The sequence below is a fragment of the Bufo gargarizans genome, chromosome 11, assembly GCF_014858855.1.
Source record: "Bufo gargarizans isolate SCDJY-AF-19 chromosome 11, ASM1485885v1, whole genome shotgun sequence".
Lineage (NCBI taxonomy): Eukaryota > Metazoa > Chordata > Amphibia > Anura > Bufonidae > Bufo > Bufo gargarizans.
Genome location: NC_058090.1, coordinates 42,614,203 through 42,631,484, shown reverse-complemented (window position 1 = coordinate 42,631,484; position 17,282 = coordinate 42,614,203). Strand labels below are relative to the sequence as shown.

The 17,282-nt window shown below is 41.9% G+C and overlaps 1 protein-coding gene across 4 annotated transcripts in view; it reads left to right on the top strand.

The window, feature by feature from the left end:
* Positions 1–299: 299 nt before the first annotated feature.
* PAPLN (papilin, proteoglycan like sulfated glycoprotein) overlaps positions 300–17,282 on the top strand; it is a 95,331-nt gene continuing 78,348 nt past the window's right edge. For 3 of the 4 annotated variants that reach the window (XM_044271965.1, XM_044271966.1, XM_044271963.1), the window contains exon 1: positions 300–701. The gene's annotated coding sequence lies outside the window, so the exon portion shown is untranslated. Of the gene's footprint in view, positions 702–5,479; positions 5,605–17,282 lie in introns of all 4 variants that reach the window. The other variant, XM_044271964.1, reaches the window with a different exon arrangement.

The window sequence follows — 17,282 nt, the reverse complement described above, 5'->3', positions numbered from 1 at the left end:
TATGCGCCCTGCATGGTGGTGTTTGGTTGGTACTGACCATGGATTGGCTCAAGTAAAAAAAAAAAAAGTTTGAGATATGTATAGTTTATAAATCTGTATATAATATAGTTGAAAAATTCAGCAAATATGTTATTATATGTTGTTCTATACAGCGGTGAAGTGTTGTCCCCTACGTGATGGTGCTAGTGATCACATTCCGGCAGCAGTTGGTCCTAATTTGTGTTTCTTTTGTTTTTGATAGCACTGGGATGAGGGAAGTGTAGTCACAGAGATACTTCCTCATTCTCCTGTGTGCTCTGCACAGTACAGAGCTGCCTCCAGTCCCATCTGTCTAATGTTTCACTCTGATTTTGTTTTTTTCACCCCGGGCTACAATAAAACTACTGCAGAGGGTCCCACCCAGAAAGGAACCTTCTGAGCTGCTGGGAAAGGCAAAACTAAGCTGGGGGGGAAAAAAAACACCTTTTTTCTGCAAAGTGGAATTCACTCTCCAGCAAAGCCCTGAGAGAGCTGGCTGCCTCTGTAGAGCTGGCTCTTTACTGGGCAAGAAGAAACTCCACAGATCTCTGGCGTGGAACATAACCAAACCTCTCATTACTGATGGACGCTTGGATTTAGGCAGCAACAGGAGCCTGGGAAGTTTGAAACCAGTGGAAACCGAACAGCTGCTTTTCAGAACTCACCCCCCGGGCAGGCCCAAGGTAAGACGCTTGCTTAGTGAATACCAATGTCAGGAAAGTTACTCAGATGGGGAACATCGCTAAAAAAAAAAGTTGCAAGACCCTGTTTTGTGACTTTTTAAACCCCTGTGCGACAGTTTATGAAAACTTCATTCAGGGAGTGGAGTAGAAATTCACACCAGAAGATGCACCTAATTGATGATGAGGTGCACAGCGCAAATTAATTAGGTGCCTCCTCCGGCAGCGCAGGGGGCTATCAAAGACTGTGGTGAAAAGCAGGTCTTTGATCGTATAATTCTGTGAGGATGCATCTAAAATAATGGACTTTGAACTTCTGCCTCTCAGTGATGTCAATACGGTGAATCACCACTCTAAAGGCTCATGCACACAAATGTATTTTGCTTCCGCTCCTTTTTTAAAATTTTTTTGCGGATCGGATGCGGACCCATTCATTTCAATGGGTCCACCAAAAATGCGGACAGCACACCGTGTCCTGGCCGCATCCGCGTGTCCGTTCCAAAGCCCTGCAAAAAAGATAGTACATATCCTATTCTCACAGACGTCATCCATATATTTTGCAGACCGAAAAATACATATGGTCGTGTGCATGAGCCCTAAAGATAATATAGGAGAATTTATACACTAGAAACGTTATAATTTATTACGATGTGCCACCATATAGTGCCTCAGTGAGTGTGTATAGCAGAGCATGCCACAATGTCTTTTATAGTCTCACGGTAGTGCTGTATGGCCTCATAGGCTGGGGAGATGAATTACGTATCTGTCCAATTTGACTCTTTAATAATGACCATGTGAGTGGGATTTTTGAGCGTAGGTCTCATAATTTCATATTTGGGGGTTCTGTTTGTGGTGAGCGCACTGCTCCTTGTCCAGCAGTCTGCATTCTCTGAATGGGTTGAGCAGAGAAGCGTCCCTGCTCTATTATTATTTCTGTTTGCATAGGAAGCGATGTAGATAAAAACATCCTACTAGGGAATTCCTGATAAAGCACTTTTCCATTATCAACAGGTGGAGTATCACTTTATGGGTACATTCACACGTGGCAGATTTGGTTGCAGGAATTTCTGCAACTGAAAAAAACTTAAAAAATCTGATTGGGGTTGTTTCTGCAGCATGTGCATTGCCTTCTGCAAGCCATATTCACACAAATGGGACAATTGCAGAACTGCCTGCAAAAAAATCAGCTCTGTGTGGATTCCCCCTAAGGGCTCATTCACACGACCGTGGTTTGGTTCCGCATCCAAGACGGATATTTTCCGGCTTGGGTGTGGACCTATTCACTTCAATTGGGGCCGCAAAAGTTCTCCGTTCCGTGGCCCTGCAAAAATTATACGTCATGTCCTATTTTTGTCCGTTTTGCGGACAAGAATGGGCATTTCTATAAAGGGCCGTCCGTTCCGTTCCGAAAATTGCAGAAGGCACACGGGTGGCATCTTTGTTTTGCGGATCCGCAATTTGCGGACCGCAAAACACGGCACAGTGGTGTGAACAAGCCCTAAGGCTGCCTGCATGTGTTTTGTGCAGAAAAAACGCAGTGTTAGGCCTCATGCACATGGCCGTGTTCCGCGGCCGAGAGCGGACCGTGGAAACCCGGCCGGGATTCTTGCTGACAGCATGAGCGCACGGCGTCATTGGTTGCTATGATGCCGTGCGCTTCATGCAGCCGCTGCTGTACAGTAATACATACTAGTGTATTACTGTACAGTACATTAAGTTTTTTGTTTTTTTGCAGACCCATTGAAATGAATGGTTTCGTATACGGACCGCAAAAAACTGAACGTAAACTTTTGTGGCCAAATCCGCATGAAAATCTGTGCAGAAATTCTGTCAGACAACCTATAGTCGTGTGCAGGTACAAAGCATGTTCATTTACAAATTCTCACACTTTTCAAGTCCTTGTTCTAATCAGTGACCAGTCCTCCGAGCTGCAGCAAATATATCAAATGTGCAATTGAAGGAAATGGTATTTTTAAGACAGGTGTCCTCCAGTTTTTTTGCGGTCTGCAAACCGCGGATGCGCAAAAAACAGAAGCCGCAATTTGCGGAACGGGCGGCCCATTGTAGAAATGCCTATTTTTGTCCGCAAAACGGACAAGAATAGGACAGGTTATATTTTTTTTGCAGGGCCACAGAACGAAGCAACGGATGCGGACAGCACACGGAGTGCTGTCCGCATCTTTTGCGGCCCCATTGAAGTGAATGGGTCCTGATCCAAGCCGCAAAAACTGTGGCTCGGATGCGGACCCGAACAACAGTCGTGTGCATGAGGACTAACGGGGGGATTTACAGTACATGTACTAGTTTACTGGCTTTTGTAGTGATTTTGAGTGACACAATAATCTCCCAAAACCTGGCCATGTAATACACTGAAATAGAACATTATTGAAAATTTGCATTCAGATGCAGAAGGTCATTTTTGTCTACTTCTACAAAAAATAACTGCTTGCACCTGATCAGATTTGGAGAAGCCTGTGTGCTATAAAGTGCTTTAGGGCTCTTTCACACTTGCGGAACTCTATGCCGGAAGAATCCTGATCAGTTTTATCCCAATGCACTCTGAATGGAGAGAAATCCGTTCAGGATGTCTTCAGTTCAGGACCGGAACGTTTTTTGGCCGGAGAAAATACCGCAGCATGCTGTTCTTTTTGCTCCGGCCAAAAATCCTGAAGACTTGCCGCAAGGCCGGATCCGGAATTAATGCCTATTGAAAGGCATTAATCCGGATCCGGCCTTAAGCTAAACGTCGTTTCGGCGCATTACCGGATCCGACGTTTAGCTTTTTCTGAATGGTTACCATGGCTGCCGGGACGCTAAAGTCCTGGAAGCCATGGTAAAGTGTAGTGGGGAGCGGGGGAGCAGTATACTTACCGTCCGTGCGGCTCCCGGGGCGCTTCAGAGTGATGCATGGGATAGGCATAAGGCTATCCTTCATATAAGATAGGGCCAGGGGCTATCCATAGTATCCATGAAGCATCCGAAGTCGATTCGCTCATCCCTAATACTAGGCACCATAATTAGCTGTGATTCTATTTTTAACAAAAATACAATCAGCCCTGAGTAAACATTCCTTTAGGCTTATTTCACACAAATGATCTTTCCATCCAGATGCGGTCACTTGATTGGGAAGGGGCCACCCCATTGAAGTTAATAGGATGGCAGAGTTGTAATTACACCTGCTCACTGCTGCAATGTAAACAGTGAAGAGAAGGCAGCGCTCCTACAAGTGCTGCTGTCTCTACAGACAGCTAATTAGCGGGGGTACTGGGAGTCGGCCCCTCGCTGTTGTGATATTGTTGACCTACCCTGAAGATTGATCATCGATATAAAAAAGGCGGACAACCCCTTTAAGCCCTTAGGCCCCTTTCAGACCAGCGAGTTCCACGCATCGGACTCACATCGAGTATGGGGTAGCTCCCGTCCTGACCTCTCAGCACTGACTGGTTGCATAGCATTATATTGACTTATGATGCAATGTAAGCCTTACAGTTCTGGAATGTATTGGATAACACTGGCAGGATTATGTCAGTATTATACCTACCTACTTGCACAATCTGCCCTAAATGATGGCCCACAACATGACAACGGTCCCTGACTTAACTAAGCCATGGGCCTAAACCTAATGGTATAAAAGAGTAGTCAGACAGAAAGAGGTCAAAACTAGGACCGGATCATAATTAAAAGTGAAGTCAAATACACAGCAGAGTGAAACCAGGAGATAATGTCAGAGACAAAGCAGGCAAAGGTGAGGTCGCAAACTAGCAATTTCAAACAGTCTAAGGCTACTTTCACACTAGCGTTTTAGTTTTCCGGTATTGAGATCCGTCATAGGGGCTCAATACCGGAAAAAAACGCTTCAGTTTTGTCCCCATTAATTGTCAATGGGGACAAAACTGAACTGAACAGAACGGAGTGCTCCAAAATGCATTCCGTTCCGTTTAGTTGTGTGTTCCCATACCGGAGGGCAAACCGCAACATATTGTTGTTTACTTTCTGTCCTGGGATGCGGAGCAAGACTGATCCGGCATGACCCCCAATGCAAGTCAACGGGGACAGATCCGTTTTCTCTGCCACAATAGAAAACTGATCAATCCTGCATTGACTTTCAGTGGAGTCCATGACGGATCCGTCTTGGCTATGTTAAAGATAATACAACCGGATCTGTTCATAACGGATGCAGGCGGTTGTATTATCAGTAACGGAAGCGTTGGTTTGGCATCCCTGTTTCCTGAAGGTTGACCAACCCAACTTTCAAAGTACGCCTCGACTCGCAGCGAAAGAGCAGACGGGTATGTATGAGACAAGGCCTTAAGGCAGGTTTAGACCGTCCGATGGAGCAGCCAATTGTCGGGAAGGAAGCGTTCCTTCCCAACAGTCGGCTGCTCGCTCAGTGAAGGAGATTGCCGCATGTGCGGGTGTTGCCCTCACAGTATGATGAGGGATCGCTAAAGTGATCCCTCGTCCCATACTGAATAATTGTTTCTGGGCAGCAGATCACTGTTTAGACCCCACCATCTGCTGCCCAGAAACGATGATTGGTGGTGCCTGGACAAACGACAGGATCCCCCAATGAACAAGCATTTTGGTCGTTCATCAGGTGATCGGCAGCATATTTAGATGGCCAGATTATCTGGAACGGTTGATTATTGGTTCAACTAAATCCACCTATAGACATCCAGAACAATTAGTTTGTCTTATTGTTCATGTGGACTGTTTTTGGAGTATGGATGGACAAGATGGACATGTGCTGCGTAATTAACATAAGCCTTTGTTTTTTGTAGACACCAATGAGATAAGAGAGATAAAATAACAGGAAATTCCGTTTGTTTGAGAATAAAAGCTCTTTCAACACTTGCATGACTTTCAATAGGCGTTGACATGTAAAGGCTCCAAATGTTCTCTTGCGGTCAGTGAAAATCATCCATTTCTGTTAAACCGACATTAAGTAAGGGACGGGTCCTGTTTGTACAAAGAAACATAGATCACCCAGAATCGGTTCTTACCATATAGAATTGTAGAAATACCAATCCTCATTACTCCCAGTTCACCTTTAATGTCCTTAAACATCGTCCAACGATCGGCGGAATTCTCGGGTATGAGCATGCCTTGGAACACAATTTCCTGATAACTGCCCTGTGTAAAGGCGCTGCTGATCACCCAGTGCTCATTCATTGGGTGATCCAGTCTTCAGCTGGCACCCAAAATCATTGTTTCTAGGTAGCAGATCATCCTGTGTAAACAGCGATCTACTGCCCAGAAACAATGAATTTGTATTGGGCAGAGCAATCACAGTAGCAATGGCGCGTCCCCATACAAAGGAGATGATTGCTGCATGTAAATCTAAAATAATATAGGATAAACCAGGCACTCAAGTATGGAGTAAATTGATAAGGATATTTATTCCCACAATGACAATAGAATATAGCAACAAAATTCACCAATAAAAATCACCAATAAAAAACTATAAAATATTATAAAACACTTTAAACCGTAATAGCAGCAATATAGGCATGTGCACTAAAAGTCAATATGTTAATTGAATAGCAGCGGAATTTATATTAAAATTAATACGCAGCAGCAATAGACATATGCATCAATTAATATATAGCAGCATTGGACATATGTGGCTTGTAGATACTGAAGTCATTGGGTTCCGAAGACAAGGAAAACGCAGAAAAACCGTAATTGGTAGCAAAGTCTTATAAGCGCTTCTTTGGTTTCGGTAATGCTGAATTTGCACAGCGGTGGCGTCCCACCGATTTGAGCAACTCTGTTGCTAAGTTTTACTTGGCCAGTATGTCTTTATCCTACGTCCGGATCTGTGGAGATTTGCTGTGAGCGCGGTGTCACCTGGATATCCTGCTCACCGAAGCAATGTCTGTGGCTTTATTAGGATTCCTCCGGTGTTCGTCGCTCTTAGTCACAGCTGATGAATTCTTGGAAGTCCAGGGGATCTATTTTTCCAGCATGCCGGTACAGGGTATTAGACCATACGCGTTTCGGGGTTCTCTGAATGACCCCTTCCTCAGTGGAAATCTAGTTCGCATCCCCGCTGACAAACAGGCAGTTATCAGGAGCATTTGGTTTATTCCCGATAATTGCCTGCTAAATTGTCTAGTGTAAAAGGACCTTTATACTCCCAGTGATTGGCGTCGCCTTAGCCTTTCGGAGTGGTTGACTTTCCCCAGTCGTCTCCATGACACCACATCCTGAGATTGACTCCCTCCTGATTGGACAGGAAAAACACAGAGAGGTTAAAACCCCCACCCCCTCCTCACATCACCAGTGTTTTTCCTGTCCCGTCAGGATAGGAAGCAGGAGAGGTGCACGGAGCTCGTTTGGGCTCACCTGAATTTATTTATTTTTTAAACGATCCATGGGAGTCTCTTTTTTTAAGTAAACATGCTTTAATAATTAGTTTAAATTAATGAGAGAATAACATTTCTGTTTTTGTTGGGTTATTTATTATGAGTAAGATGGAGGCTCAAAAACAGTTTGTGTAAAATGTATGTAGAAATTGAGAAAATTTGACTTTTGTAAACATTTCAGAACCATTATACTGTATTTGATTATACAATTAAATTCTGTTCAGAGTCAGAAGGTTTAAGAAACTCTCGTCTCTTCCATCTGGTCTGTCTACACAATTGGTCGGCAGCCAACATTTTTTTATGTTTACGATGTTCTTGTCTACACACAGAAAATATCTGAGGCCGTTTCCATATGAAGTACAGCAGCAGGGATTGCAGTTGTAATATGTAGTATTTTTCAATTAGATCATATTGGTAAAATCTCCCAGAACATAACTTCTGGACCTTGGCAGATGCATATGCATAGAGCAGTATGGCAGGTCATATAGGCTTCATCAGATGCATTGCTTCTGGGAAGGGAGGGGGAGACAAAACCTTTGTATGACCTTATGAGGTATAAAGATGAACTGTAAAGACTACATGCACTAAAGCAGAGCCATAATATAGCTGGAAGCAAGAGGCTTTATTCCTGAAGGTATAAAAGATAAATTCTCATTTGTAGGAGAGAGAAGTAAATTAATGTTTCAGAAACTCAAATATCCTTTATTTTGTGACTACATTTGGAAGTCGTTTTAAGAACAAAACAATGATTGTTCCATGAGAAAATACGTTTCGTGCTCTATGGTAATGAGTTAAAGGGAAGGGCTGCTAAATGAATTACTCCGTGGACATTTATGTTTTCTATTAAGTCACTAATGTGAACAGAATGTTTGCCCCCCCCCCCCCACCTCACTGCTCTTTGCGTGGTACATTGTCTTTTGTTTATGTCATAAAAATGCAAAAACATAAACAAACACAAACATTCTATTGTGTACCATTTGTGATTTTACCCTTATAATGTGCATGTGTTAGCTATAGCTGATAAAAGGCATGCACACAATGCAATTCTTCATGACTTTTAGGTGTTAAGCCATACAATACTTTACTGGGTGCCATGTGTGGGAGACGTGAGACACAGACTTATGAGCACATAATTGGGATAGATTTTTACAATACAGTTGCTAATAAGTTACGTTGACCAGATGCAGTGATGCACATTTACCAATAATGTCTTAGACCAGGCAAACATAGACTTTGGGATAGATTTGGCACATCTTGTGTGAACTTAAACTTTTGTGCATAAAAAAGTGACACGTCTGTACTAAATATGGCATCTTTTATGACAATTCAAAAACCACAATTCCTTTTGAACATTTTCTAGCAAGGCATAGCCAATTTATTTATTTATTGAATTTTTTGCAAATCAATCATTATCTATGGGTTTCCTATAAACAAAATTTACCACCTCTCCATAAAATAGGTAATAAATATTTTGGTCACACTGGTTCAACTTCTGGGACCTCCACCGATCATGGGAACAGGGGGCCCTAAGTTTCCTGTATAAATAGAGCTGTGGCGTTTATGTGTGACCACTGCTCTAGTCACTGTCTAGGAGACAAGCTGCATCTGAATGGATTAACAAGTCAGGATTTGCATACTGTATTCTACAGTCTTGACTTTTTCCCATTAAATGATTTGTCTGCTATCATGATATTAAAGGACTTCACAGATCAGTGGTCCAACTCCTGCTACCAGGGACGGATTGGCCATAGAGCTTACTTAGAAAATTTCCTCACAGCCAGCCAGTGGACGTTTTTGAGGATGTATTTTGTGCTGTTGGCGGTAGTATTTTGTGATGAACTGTGGTATTTGGCTCTGTTGTGGTGGTATAATGTGCCACAATCTGGTATTGCTGGTCCTGCCTACTTGTGTTGGCCCTGCCTTCCATCAATTTGGACCCAACTACCAAATGTGTCCGCCCCTGCCTGCTACCCTTCCCAGTCATATGGTTCGAAGGGGCGCTGTTTGAAGTTTCTGTTTTAACTGACTGTGTACGTAGGGTTGTCACAATACCAAAAATTTTATTCGATTTCGATACCATAAAAAAGTATTGCGATACTCGATACCATTCGATACCATTCGAAAAAAATTAAATACCAAAAAAGCCACATGCATTCCGCATTTTATGGAATGTCTGTCCCATAATAGAACAGTCCTATCCTATTTTTGAGGGGACACAGTGACAAAAAAAAATGGCAAATCGCGCGTTTTTATTTTTTTTATTTTTCCTGTTATGGCATTCACCGTGAAGGAGATATTTATTAATATTTTAATAGTTTGGATGTTTGTTTATTGTTTAAAGGTTTTATATGGGAAAGGAGGGTGATTTAAACATAATATTTTGGTGTGTGTGTGTTTTTTTTTTTTTTTACACTGCCGTGGTAACCGATCGGAGCCCCGCGATTACACTGCTGGGGCTCTGATCGGAAGCTGCCACCAATGATTGCATTTTATAATACTGGGGTTGGGGGGGGGGCGCACTTGAAGATAACTAACCCATTAATTTAAATATAGGCCACGGGTGCTGGCAGCAGAATCACATAACAGACACCTGACCTCTATAACAAGGCGCTGTGATCCTCAGCAATTAAACCCTCAGGTGTAACACCTGAGGGGTTAATTGCCACGGATCACAGCGCCTTGTCATAGAGGTCAGGTGCCGGGTATGTGATTTTGCACAGGCACCCGCCGCCGCCTTTATTTGTATTAAAAGGTCAGTTATCTTCATTGGTGGCGCAGTGGCCACAGTCCCTCCCCTCCTCCTCCCCTCTCTCTTCTTATTGGTGGCAGCGGCACAGTGTGAAGGGAGACTCTCTCCTTCTCCACTGTGATGCTGAGGAGAATATGGCACGCGCTGAGAGCAGCGCGCGCCATGGCCTCTGATACTAGGCTACGCAGCAGAGCAACCTAGTATCTGTAAATGGCAAATCCCGGCATTGTATCGATCCGTGTACAGTGGCTATCTGCAGTTATTTAAACCTCCTGACTAACACTGTGTCACGGCGGACTGGATCTCAGATACACAGACAACCAAATAAACAAGTATCTAGGAGAAATGCTGGGGAAAGGTCACCTCCTAACAAATCCCTGACTTCTCTTTCTACGCTGCTAAGCCCACATTCAGACCTTGAAGGTAGGAATAATGTGTCCTCGTGCCTGGACTGCAAATACCCTAGAATCCCTGAGATAGTGAAAGGGGAGAAGGGGCAGAAGACACACAAACAGCCTAGACCGCAAATAACAAAAACAGAAACAAAACTTATCTGAGCTGGAACAGAAAATCCTTCCTTCCATGAATCCAAGGCCAGACTGAATTCTATAACCCGCACGGCCCTCTGGGAGTGAAAGCAATTTAAGACATTGACCCCACCCAGAGCACCTGAAGGAAGGCGGATCCAGCACGATTCCAAAACAAATGATTAGACACATGCTGCCAATCTGACAGACCTCCGCAGACCGTCCGAACAGGGCATGACACACTGCCTGTCTGTACTATCTGTGTGTGCAGACTCTCCAATGTAGTTCTATGACATGTAGCTTCACACTGGACTCCATGCCTCCTGCATGTAAGAGATGACAGGGCAGAGAGACTCAAGCTGTATCAGATAGGAGAACATGGAGACCCTGCAGTGTAAGTGACCAGCTGCTCTGTGTCACTGATCCATCATGGCTGCCCTTACACAGAGCAGCGCAGTGTGGTGAGACTCCGCCACTCTATCTCTGCAAAGCGAGGCATGACGGGAAATGTAGGGTTCATTAGGAAAACCATATCTGAGGATAACAAGGAATCAAGAGGGCCAACAACCCTCATATTGCACATCAAATAAAACACAAGAGCATCTATCTTATTCTTTAATATGGCCTATCCTGCACTATATAGACAAAGTAAAAAAAAATCCTGGAGTGCGTCTTTAAAGCCGTCTCATTTTTGGGAGCTAGATTACATCACTGTGGAGCTACTGGCACTGCAATTAATGCAATTACAATTTGATTACATTCCAGCTAAAATATATGTTTATATGATATAATGCGCAAACAGGCACTGCCAGAGACCTAAAGAAGACCCGTAAATGAGAAAGGCAAACTTAATTAAATGGAAAGTATAATAGAGCTATGAAACAGCATGTTTTACTGGGGATTGTATTTCAAGTTTTCTGTGCTAAATGTTCCATTGTTGAGTATTATATGGGAGTTAGTGAAGTGTTATATAAATAACTGGGGAAAAAATGCTTACGGTAGTTTCTAAGGGCTTATGCACACTAACATATTAGGTTTTCATGCAACTCTCATGTTGTGTGGACCCCTTGTACAGCGTCCCTGCACTCTGCTATACTTCTGTATGTCTGTGTTCTCTTATGGTAGTTTATTCTTTTGGATTCTGGTTGTTGTCATGCACTTGTCTGTATGCTATAGACATGTAGTCTGATGACCTTAGTAGGGTTATCCAGGGTTAGAACCAGCATCGAAATGGTAGCAGTGGGGGTGGTTGCAGCTTTTATTTTAATTTTTTCTGGGCTTTATTCCCTTTTTTTCTTAGTGTTTGTTCACATAATACACAATTTTGCATAGTATTGGATGTGTAGCAGGGTTCAGAGGTTGGAGATTCAAGAGATGACTAAGGTCTGTCTATGCCTAAGCCTAGAAAAACCATGCCAGGCCCATCTTTTAGGGAATGGTTAGACAAGTTTGAAGAAATGAGACGGATGTTACAGATAACGACTATGACAGCCAGCCTTATTTATTTTATTACTTATTTTATCAACTTATATAGCGCTGACATATTCCGCAGCCCTTTACCGACATAACTGTGTCCCCAATGGGGCTCACAATCTAAGGTCCCTATCAGTATGTCTTTGGAGTGGAGGAGGAAACTGGAGAACCCAGAGGAAACCCACGCAGATGTTGTCCCTGGTCGAATTCGAACCCAGGACCCCAGCGCTGCAAGGAAACAGTGCTAACCACTGAGCCACTGTGCTGCCTTGGCTGATATGTAATGATTCAAGCTCATTAAGGTCCTAACTAAAGGGCTTTACATGGGCCAAGAATCCTAAAGATAATCGCCAACAAGCATTCATAGGAACGCTTGTTAACTATTATCTGGCTGTGTAAATGTACCACCGAATAATCGTTGTTTGCCGACAGCAGATTCTGCTGTGTAAACACCATCTACTGCCGGCAAACAATGAGTCAGTAGGGGGAAGAGCGATGGCATTAGCGATCTCTCCTCCCCATACTCTGGAGGCACTATGGAGACATTTTATTATGTAAAACTGAAACAAACAACCCAAAAAGTTGTCATATTTGGTATTGTCGTGTCCGTAACAACCTGCTCGATAAAAATACCACATGATCTAACATGTCAGATGAACATTGTAAATAATAAAAAATAAAAACTGTGCCAAAACTGCTATTTTTTTTGTTACCTTGCCTCATAAAAAAAAGTGTAATATAGAGCAACCAAAAATCATATGTACCCTAAAATAGTACCAACAAAACTACCACCTTATCCCGTAGTGTCCAAAATAAGGTCTTTTCTTTGGAGTTTCTACTCTAGGGGTACATCAGGGGGTCTTAAAATGTGACATGGCAACTTAAAATTATCCCAGTGAAATCTGCCTTCCAAAACCCATATGGCATTCCTTTCCTTCTGCACCCTGCCGTGTGCCCATACAGCAGTTTACCACCACATATGGGGTGTTTTTGTAAACTACAGAATCGGGGCCATAAATATTGAGTTTTGTTTGTCTGTTAACCCTTGCTTTGTTACTGAAAAAAATGGATTAAGGGTACTTTCACACTTGTGGCAGAGGATTCCGGCAGGCAATCCGGACGCAAATAGATGCATTTGTGAGCCGGATCCGTCTCACAAATGCATTGCAATACCGGATCCGTCTTTCCGGTTGTCTTCCAGAAAAACAGATCTGGTATTTATTTATTTTTCTCATTTTTAAAGGTCTGCACATGCGCAGACCGCAAAACCGGAACCGTTTTTCCGGAACACTTGGGGCCGGGGCCGGCATTAATGCATTTCAATGGAAATGAATGCCGGATCCGGCATTTCGGAAAGTGTTCAGGATTTTTGGCCGGAGAGAAAACTGCAGCATGATGCATCCTGATGCATACTAAATGGAATGCTCTCTATTCAGAATGCATTAGGATAAAACTGTGACAGAACTCAATACCGGAAAAGAAAAACGCTAGTGTGAAAGTACCCTAAAATGGAAAATCTGCCACAAAAGTGAAATTCTGAAATTTCATCTACATTTTCCCTTAATTCTTGTGGAACACCTAAAGGGTTACCAAAGTTTGTAAAATCAGTTTTGAATACCTTGAGGGGTGTATTTGCCAAAATAGGGCCTCTTTTTTTTGGAGTTTCTACTCTAGGGGTGCATCAGGGGGTCTTCAAATGTGACATGGCAACTTAAAATTATCCCAGTGAAATCTGCATTCCAAAAACCATATGGCGCTACTTTTCTTCTGCGCCCTGTCATGTGCCCGTACAGCAGTTTATGACCACATATGGTGTATTTCTGTAAACTACAGAATCGGGCAATAAATATTGAGTTTTGTTTGGCTGTTAACCCTTGATTTGTTACTGGAAAAAATTGATTAAAATGGAAAATCTGCCAAAATTTGAAATTTCATCTACTTCTTCCTTTAATTCTTGTGGAACACCAAAAGGGTTAAGCAAGTTTGTAAAATCAGTTTTCAATACATAGAGGGGTGTAGTTTCTAAAATGGGGCCATTTATGGGTGGTTTCTATTATGTAAGCCTCATAAAGTGACTTCAGACCTGAGAAAAGATTAAAGGACCTTAACATGTATAACTTGGAAGAAAGACGAGACAGAGGGGATATGATAGAAACTTTTAAATACATAAAGGGAATCAACAAGGTAAAAGAGGAGAGACTATTTAAAAGAAGAAAAACTGCTACAAGAGGACATAGTTTTAAATTAGAGGGGCAAAGGTTTAAAAGTAATATCAGGAAGTATTACTTTACTGAGAGAGTAGTGGATGCATGGAATAGCCTTCCTGCAGAAGTGGTAGCTGCAAATACAGTGGAGGAGTTTAAGCATGCATGGGATAGGCATAAGGCTATCCTTCATATAAGATAGGGCCAGGGGCTATCCATAGTATTTAGTATATTGGGCAGACTAGATGGGCCAAATGGTTCTTATCTGCCGACACATTCTATGTTTCTATGTTAACTGGTCCTTGGAAATTTTCTGAAAAATTTAAGGATTTACTTCTTCTAAGCCTAACGTCCCAAAAAAAGAAAATTGCATTTACAAAATGATCCAAACATGACGTAGACATATGGGAAATGTAAAGTAATAACTATTTTAGGAGCTATCACTATCTGTTTTAAAAGCAGAGAAATACAAATTTAGAAAATTGCTAATTTTTCAAAATTTTTGGTAAATTTGGTATTTATATTTTGATAAAAATTTACCACTGTCATGAAGTACAATATGTGACAAGAAAACAATATAAGTAAAAGCGTTTTAAAGTTAATACCACATAAAGTGACACATGTCAGATTTGAAAAAAAAAATGGCCTGGTGATTAAGGTGAAAAATGGCAGGGTCCTGAAGGGGTTAAGGTTTATGTATGTGGCACTACTTAACGTATTCAGATCCCAATGATTTTATTTGAATAGGCTCCATCTCTTAGTTATTCTACATTGTACTGCTCTATTGATATACATTTCTCTCCATGTGTTTTGTCTTTTTAATAAAATTATTAACCCGTATATAATACTGTGTGACGTTTAATGTAACGCCAAAGTGGATAATGAGAAAATACAGAAAGCTCACTAGTAGTATACAACTGTCATGCTATTGTTCTTTAAATTTATTCTAAGGAACCCGCTGGATATTTTCATGACATTCCTACCAAAGTGTTTTTTATTTCTTGAGCTTTGATGTTGCTTGCATTTATTGTAAATCCCCCGGAGTCAAGATTTGTCTTGCTTCTCAATTATGTTAATAGGATAAAAACTAAACGTCAAAGAATAATTTTCTGAGCGTTGTATACATAATCCATCATATCCAACAATTACAGACATAAAAGGCAGCACGTTTCCTGCCATTGTGATTGTTCATCGTGTAGTCCCGTCCAAGAATGAAAACAACAAATAGTTAGGGATTAGATGTGACATTGGTTTTTATCATGTAAGTTTATTTTTACAGGCACTTTGAATATTTAAATTTAGATTTTTGGCACATGAAAAGCAAATTTTTTGATTCCAAGTAAAGCTCATTACTTTCCATATCGGATGTATTGAGGCTGATTTCGCTTTCAGGAAACTAAGGGTATGGCCACACATTCAAATTTTTTTGTTGCAGGTTTTGAAGTCAAAATCAGGAGAGGATCATAAAACGAGAGAAAGTATTAAGGCCAGATACTACTCCTCCTCTTTTTTTAAATCTATTTCTGGTTTGGCTTCAAAAACTTTCATAAAAAAACTTGAATGTGTGCCTGTACCCTAAAAGGTCCTTTACACAGGCTGTTCATAGGAATGCTTGTTGACGATTATCTGCTGGTGTAAAGGTGTTGCCAATTACCCGATGAACGAGCAAAATTCTCGTTCATCGGGTAATCAATCACATCTTTAATGAGGTCACCTACATCGTCTTTGCCGGCAGATCTGGCTGTCTAAACAGTACTCTGCTGCTGGCAAACAAAGATTCAATATGGAGATGAGTGATGGCTTTAGCGATCGCTCCTCCCCATACTGTGTAGGAGATCGCTGAACGTAAATACAGCGCTCTCCTTCACTGACAAGCAGGCACCTGCTGGAAAGGAACGCTTCCTTCCCAACAACGCCTGTTAAATTGTCATGTGTAAAGGGACCTTCAGCTGATAATTGCACATGCCAAAAAGAATAAAGCTAGGTTCACACACTATTTTTGATCCTGATGAAATGTCCTTTCATCCTTAAAAAAAAAAGTACTTCAAATTGGATAGTAAAACATGATGCCTATTCTGTAGTACCCTTTTGCCATAGACTTACATCGTACAAGATGGACACAATTGTGTACTTTTATCCAGGGCAGCACGATGGCTCAGTGGCTAGCACTGGTACCTTGCAGCGCTGGGGTCCTGCATGGAGTTTGTTTGCATGGGGTTTCCTCCGGGTACTCCGGTTTCCTTCCACACGCCAAAGATTTACTGATGGGGAACTTAGATGGTGAGCCCCATTGGGGCAGTGTGATGCTAAAGTCTGTACAGCACTGCGGAATATAGTAGCGCTATATAAGTAAGTATAATAAATAAAGGACAGACACTCCATTGAAAACTCATGGATCCATTACTAGATCCGTTAAAGAAAAAGAATCAAACAAATATTTGAAAAGTATGTGTATTGTGTTGAGCCCCACAGGTGTTGACATTTTGTTATTTGCTATATAATATAGTAGTGAGGGGTGGAGGGATTGTATTGATAAATGCTATCACCACTTCTAGTCACAAGCAGCCAAGGAAGGCTAAAGATTGCTTCGTGCATTCATTTCAAGGATCTGCTTTTCATCATTTTCTTCTCAATTAAGCCTGTTTATTGTGGCTGCTTCAGTCTACGGTTATTTAGCTGCCTTTCCTTTGTCGGCAACTTGAAGGTCGAGGTTTTTGGAGCTCATGTTTCTTTCCGCTAGCTGAATCAGAATGGACGGTAGTTTATGGAAGTGCCATTCATTATAAGATCACTGCTCAAATAGCCTGCCTCGTCACAATATTGGTTTTGCAAGTATTTACCTTCACCCTTTCCCAGGATTTTTGTTGTATCATGTTGCTTTTATATGTGTACTATTTAAGGTAAACCTCTTTAGTGGAAAAAAGGGACCAAGGAACATAAAATGTCTTTGAGAAAATACTTTGTGTGACCGAGGTTACACACAAACACCATACACATATGATAGTTGCCAACAGTCCTGACTTTGTAGGGACTGTACTTTTATCTTCACAGACAGTCTCCGCAAATTTGGCAGAAAACTGCATATTATGCACTGCCCATAAGTAGGTAGTCCTTGGCTGGCTTGGGGCATGCCTGAGGGCTCGGGACTTAGATGTCCCTAAATTACTAGCCACAATGTTGGTAACTATGCATGTAGTGTGCAAATAAATCTCATAAACTTCCACCGTTATGAGAGAAGTAGGCCTAGTTTATCAAAGTTGTCC